We start from the raw sequence: 6741 nt of genomic DNA, 5'->3' as shown, positions 1-6741 counted from the left end.
TTAAACTATTATGAGTTGGAGTACATGGTGGTAGCACATGACTTTTCTTGGGGCCGGAGACTTGTGCACATCTGAAGTATTAAACTATTATGAGTTGGAGTACATGGTGGTAGCACATGACTTTTCTTGGGGCCGGACTGACCACCGTGTCCTATTTTTATTTAATTAGTACCTCAATATCATTGGTCGCGGGGAGTACGGAGTAGCGTCCGTACTTCGTCTTCTAAATTTAAAACAAGGTTTGGTTGGACAACTCTATCCATTGATTAGTCAAATTTATTCACCATTGTTCTTATTTTTACCTTGGAGAATCTTAATACATGACATATTGTCAATTTGCACTATAAACTTCAAGATTTCCCATTGCATTAGCTAATTTCAGTCCTTTTGCAACCTCCACAACCTCTACCTAGAACGTAGGGATGTGCATGGTTCGCGTATTGGACGGGTCTTGTCAGACCCATATTCCTAAATTTTGATTGGACCCAGTGTAACACCCCGATAATTCCCTCTTTTCCAAAATATCTTTTCAATATAAAACTTAGAGAATCATCAAAACATTATCGCCCGTGTGATAACGTATCGGCTTATTCAGAATTTCGCAGCGGAAAATATAATCAATAACTTTATAAATAAAACTTAGTCAACTACAATGTCAACTCCAAAAGTCAAACCAACAAAGTCAAACTTAAAACCAAACCAACTCATAAAAGTATAAACTCAATGCATGATAAATAGACTACACAAGCTCTCAAATCTCGAACACAATGATGCATCATCTTCAAACCTGTAGATGGACAATGTACTATTGATCATCAACATACACAAACAAAAGCACGTAATCAGCAAAGCTAAGTACTACGTACTAAATAAATAAATAAACCTAACATGATACTAATAAGTAATAAGCAGGATTAAATAATAACATAATAACTTGCTGATATCTTTTACTGAACTAAACTTCACAATAACATTTTTATTACTTTAGATGGAATAGTCAATGGAACGAGTTGTCTGACTAAAAACTAGCCTTTCCTTTGAAAGACAAAATACGGACGCGACTCACCCATGACCTACTATCGAGGAACCTTTAAAATAGAAATAGGAACGGTGATCAATCCGATCCCAGGAAAAGTCATGGGCTACCACCATGTCCTCCAACTCTCTACTTGTTCAACACTTCAGACGTGCACAAGTCTAAAGCTATTGCTATCCACGTTTCACTTTACATGATTAACTATTTATTACTTGTTATGACTCATAAGCAATACAGACAATACAATCATCAACCAATCATAAACCTCCATTTTTATCTTAGAATTAGATAAGTGATCAAACAACTTAACAACCCAAGATTAATTCAATCGTTAATCTAATTTTACTTATTCGTTGAACCTAGTCAACAACCAATGAACCAAACAACCTTTCAAAGGTATAAAATATCAACTTACCAAATAAGGCCCTTAGTCCTCATAAAGTAGTGAAATAATAAAAAGGGAGCAACGTGATTCAACCATGATCCAAACTAATAAATATATATTAATCCCTCATATAAATTAATACAATAAAGCTCTCAAATCCCATATCCTTGCATGAATCTTCTATACAAACATAATATAAATCTCATAAACAACATGTTTCACACAACGACATAAAACATGCAAATCCAATTTAATAGTAATCACATATGAACTCAATTAGTTCCCTATACATGATACTACATAATTTTCATCCTTAGAATCATGATACTAATCCAATCAACACATAGGTATGTACGTATCTTGTGTAGACAAAACGAGTGTCCACTTTCACAACCTTAAAAGTCGTGTAAAGAGAAATCTCAACCTAAAATGACCAATATAAATCCACAATCAATCCTTTTATCAATTTACAGCAATAATAAAATACTTTAAATCCTTCTTTAAAATGTTTAAAAATCTTTTAATTTTCATCATTAGAACTTAAGTATTAAAGTCTCTTAGTATAGTACTACTATAGTACTACTATACTAGTTGCCAACAACTCTCAAAACACATGTTCTAAAATCATAAATCTCCATTAACAATACTCTTTTCAAATTTCCAGCAACATATAATATATTAATTAGAACTTTTTTTAAACATGTTCAAAATCATAACAAACTATACTTATATTACTACGATTTCCAACCTTTAAAACCCTTAAAATTCATACTTTGATAATTAAAAATCCAATTCCAATATCATAAATAAATCTGAATTTGTATTTCTTCAATGCATAAACTATATAATTTTAGATTCATAATTAACTCATCAAACTATAATCTTTAAACATAATCATATTAAAACAAATCTTTAAAATATAAATTTTGCATTGAAAATAACTTGAGGAGTAAGAAATTAACCAAAGCAAGAAGATGAGGGACGAAGGCGCCAAACAAGAAGGACCGGTGGCGGTGGCGGTGCTGCCGACTGGCGATAGTGGTCGGTCGACGGGGGAAAAAGGCGACAAGCGATGGTCGAGTGAAGAGAGTGAAGAAAGGAAGAGGGGGACGGAATATGGGAGGAAGGAGGAGAGAGAAAATAATTGTGTGAGAAAATTTTGGGGTTTATGGGATTTATATAGGTTTCTCTTGTGGGCTTAGGAAAAGGTAATTGGGTCCAAATAGAGTTTAATGATGGATGAAATTAGTGTTTGGGTCCCCATATCCAACTAGGAGTCATTTTTCTAATCCAAATTGGTTCCTCATACCCACTTAGAAATCCTTTTCGAAATCCAAAGTGTGTTTTAACCTTTTCAAATATTTATTTTTTTCAAAACATGCCTAAACAAAATATTTTAACTTCTTTAAATCATGAAAATAATTCCTTTGACTTTCAAATAGTCAGCCTTTAAAGAAATGAATCATTTAAGTAGTAAAATATATTTTAATATAAAATAACTATACATTAAAATATATTTATAAAATTCATAAATTTACGGGGGGTTACACCCAGATTCACAGGGTTTAGTAAATCTGGACCCTTACCCGTAGATCTTATGGGTTTGATGGCACTGTGTCCAAAACGGGTTTGAAATGAGTCTCAAACTTACTAAGAGTTTTCATTTTTTTGAACTGATAAAATACCAAAATAATAGTTAAATTCTTCTGCCACAGATTCCAAATCAAAACATTCACAACAAGTTGGCTTCAGTCCTGGTCAATAATAGATAAAATGAGAAGTTTAGTAGAATAAATGCTATTTGCTGCGGTTTTACCTATACGCAGCAATATAACACGCAAAAAGAAAAGAAAAAATAGAAATTGACAATATTGTTGCGGTTCCCGCCCAAAACCGCAACAATATTGTCTAACGAACACTTTTTAAAAATAATGTGGGGCCCTGAACAGCAAATATTGTTGCGGTTTCCACGTAGGACCGCAATAATATATTAAAAAAATATTTTTTTAATATATTGTTGCGGTCCTACGTGGCAACCGCAGCAATATTTGCTGTCACTAAACAAAAAAAAGACGGGGTGCCTGTGAAGATATAAAACACAGCACTTAGGGTTTTTTCCCTCACTTTCCATCTCTATATCAGCGCCTCTCTCTCTCAGCACCTCTCTCAACCTCTCTTCTCTCTTTCTCAGCCTCTCAACCCTCTCATCTCTCTCTCATCACTCTCAACCTCTCTTCATCTCTTCGCCTCTGTAACACCCCGATAATTCTCTCTTCCTAGAAAATACTTTTATAACAAATCTAGAGAATTACCCAGGCATTATCGCCCGTGTGATAACGTTTCGGCTTACTCAGAATTTTGCAGCGGAAAACTTACTAAAACAAAACCAACTTTATTAAACTTATGAAATAAGAGTCAAACAATGTTTGAACTGAAACACACCAACTTAAAGCTAATGTTTGAAATATAATTCCATAAACAACTTAAATACGACTAATGTCACAAAAGCCTCTCCATTCCAGATTTCCCAATGGTATGCATCTTCGAACCTGTAATGTCAATGCTTTCTTGACTCTGCTCCCCGAAGGATCACCACAGGATCAATAGGCAAAGCCATGATCACAAACACAGACAAGCACGTAATCAGCAAAGCTGAGTACTACATATCAGACAAAATAATCCTAAACATGATACTACAACACAACTTGTAGAATAAAAATAATAATACATAAATTGCAGATGACTCTTACTGAACTAGACTCTAACTTTTATTTCTTCTTAAATGGAATAGTTATGGGACGAGTTGTCTATACTGAAATAGGAAATACGTCATGACTCCGTAAACCAAATTGACCTGCGATATCGAGGAACCTTTGAGCTAAAGAGGAAAGGTGATCAATCCAATCCCAGGAAAGCCATGGCTACCACCATGTACTCCAACCCTTAGTGTCCAACTCTAGACGTGCACCAGTCTAAAGTCTATAACCTATTCTCGTTTCACTTTACGTTGCATTCATTTTATACTTGTGTTGACACCAACAAGCACATAATACTCACAACTAATAATCACATAACATCACAAAACTCCTTTTTAATCTTAGAATAAAGTGTTCACAACTTAGCATCCAAGACTCTTTTAACTTCTTTTATTCTTTACTAACTTGCCTGTTGAACCTAGCCAACAGTAAACTGTACCTTTATATAGGTATAACTCATATTTACCAAATAAGATCCACGGTTCTTATAAGAAAATAAATGAAACTCAGAATCTATGTAACACATGATTCCAACTTACTTACATTAATTCCTCACGAATTAATACATAACTGAACTTCTTGTTGCATCAAACTTCCATAACAAACACACATATATAATTCTTCTAATTTACATGTAGCACATAGGCAAATACATGTAAAACAATTCAATAATCATATATAGAACAACAAGGTCCTATACATGATACTAATAAATAAAAACATCCCTAAGGCATGTTTCTAACCATATAGCACGTAGACTATGTACGTACCTTGTATAAACGCAACGGTAGGCCACTTTTAAGCTCTAAAAGTCCCCTACATGAAATCTCCGCCTAGAACAATAAATAATCAAGTAAATACTTGAACTAAAAAAATACAGCAACTTTAAAACGTCCCAAACCCTTTTAAACTTCTTTAAAAATCGTTTTTATAATTTAAACTCTCGTTATTTTTAATCCCTAGTATAGATCAACTATTCTAGTGATTAAAAACCATTAAAAACCTTAAAATATTAACTTTCTGAATTTCCAGCATCTATAAAATTTTCTAAACCTTCTGAAAATATTTTAAATGCATATAAAAATCGTATTCCAATCAAAATTCATATTCATACTTTAAATATACGATTTCTAGTGATTTAAAACCCTAAAAATCACATCTTTCATGTTAAAACTAAAAATAATAAATCTGAAATTTTTTTTCTTTATACATATGATCCGAAAATATATTCTTCATAATAAATAATAACTCAAATCGTAATCATGTAAATAGTAATAAAATAACAATAAAAATTAGACTTTAATGGAATCTTAAAGGAGAAGTAAAGAAAACAACCAAAATAAGAGGAGAAGAAGAGCGCCGCGGCTGTGACAGCAGCAAGCGGGGCGGCAGCAGTTTTGGCTTCAAGAAATTATTGTGACGTTTCTTGTTCAACAAGAAACGTTACTTAGCGAAGAAGAAACGATTTTTGAGAGAAAAATGAAACTCACGCTCAAGAGGAAGAGGAGAGAGAAAATGTCGAGTGAGAGAGAGAGAACTCGAAGTCACGTGCAAGGGAGGAGAGAGAAAATAAAGTGTAGGGCAAAATATTTGGGTTTTTAGGATATTTAAATAGGCTAATCCTATTGGGCTTAGGAAAAGGAATTTCAATAATTAAAACTTTGATGACTAACAAGATGGGCTTATTAGGACTTTAGTCATCAAATATCCTTTCCCTTTTTATTACTTTTGGGCTTTCGATTCCATTAAGTTTTCTTTTCAAATATGCTTTTAATAATTAAACTCTTATTTAAAACATGCTTAATTAAAATATTACCAATTTATTAAGCTAAGAAAATATTTTTAGTTGACTTTTAAAATAGTCAACCCTTTTTAAAAGTCAAATCATTTTCCAAACTCATTTGGATTTAAATATAATTACATAAATACTTAATATATTTATGAAAATCCTTTAAAAATGTGGGGGATTACAGTCTACCCCCTTAAAAGAAGTTTCGTCCCGAAACTTAACACAAAACCCTCGTGTTTCGAAAGTTTGAACTCATCATTTCGAAAATCTTTGAAGAAAAGGTAGTGTCTCTGTGCACTTTCCCATTTTTAAAACACTTGTGTTACTTATGAACACTTTTCTTATGCGGAGACTCTACTTCTTTTGCACTAACATGTGCAAATTGCCCAACATAGGCATACATATACATGAAAATCTCATAAAAATAGACAAAAAGCGCGAAATTTATCGCATTCTACCCCCCTTAAAGAAAACGAGTTACGCCCTCGTAACTCACCTCAAGGAATAGGTCTGGATACTTTTTCTTCATATCCTCTTCGGCTTCCCACGTTGCCTCTTCTGACTCGTGGTTAGACCAAAGAACTTTGACAATATGAACATCCTTGTTACGCGTACTACGCACTTTCCTGTCGAGAATCTTGACAGGTCTTTCCTCATAAGTGAGGCTACTATCTATCTGACTCGTTCAGGCTCTAACACATGGCGCTCATCAGGGATATAGCGCTTCAATTGGGATATATGAAACACTCATGCATCTTTCAAATCCATTGGCAAG

The sequence above is a fragment of the Beta vulgaris genome, chromosome 8, assembly GCF_026745355.1.
Source record: "Beta vulgaris subsp. vulgaris cultivar EL10 chromosome 8, EL10.2, whole genome shotgun sequence".
Taxonomy (NCBI): domain Eukaryota; kingdom Viridiplantae; phylum Streptophyta; class Magnoliopsida; order Caryophyllales; family Amaranthaceae; genus Beta; species Beta vulgaris.
The sequence above is the reverse complement of the archived record's forward strand: the minus strand, read 5'-3'. Positions refer to the sequence as shown.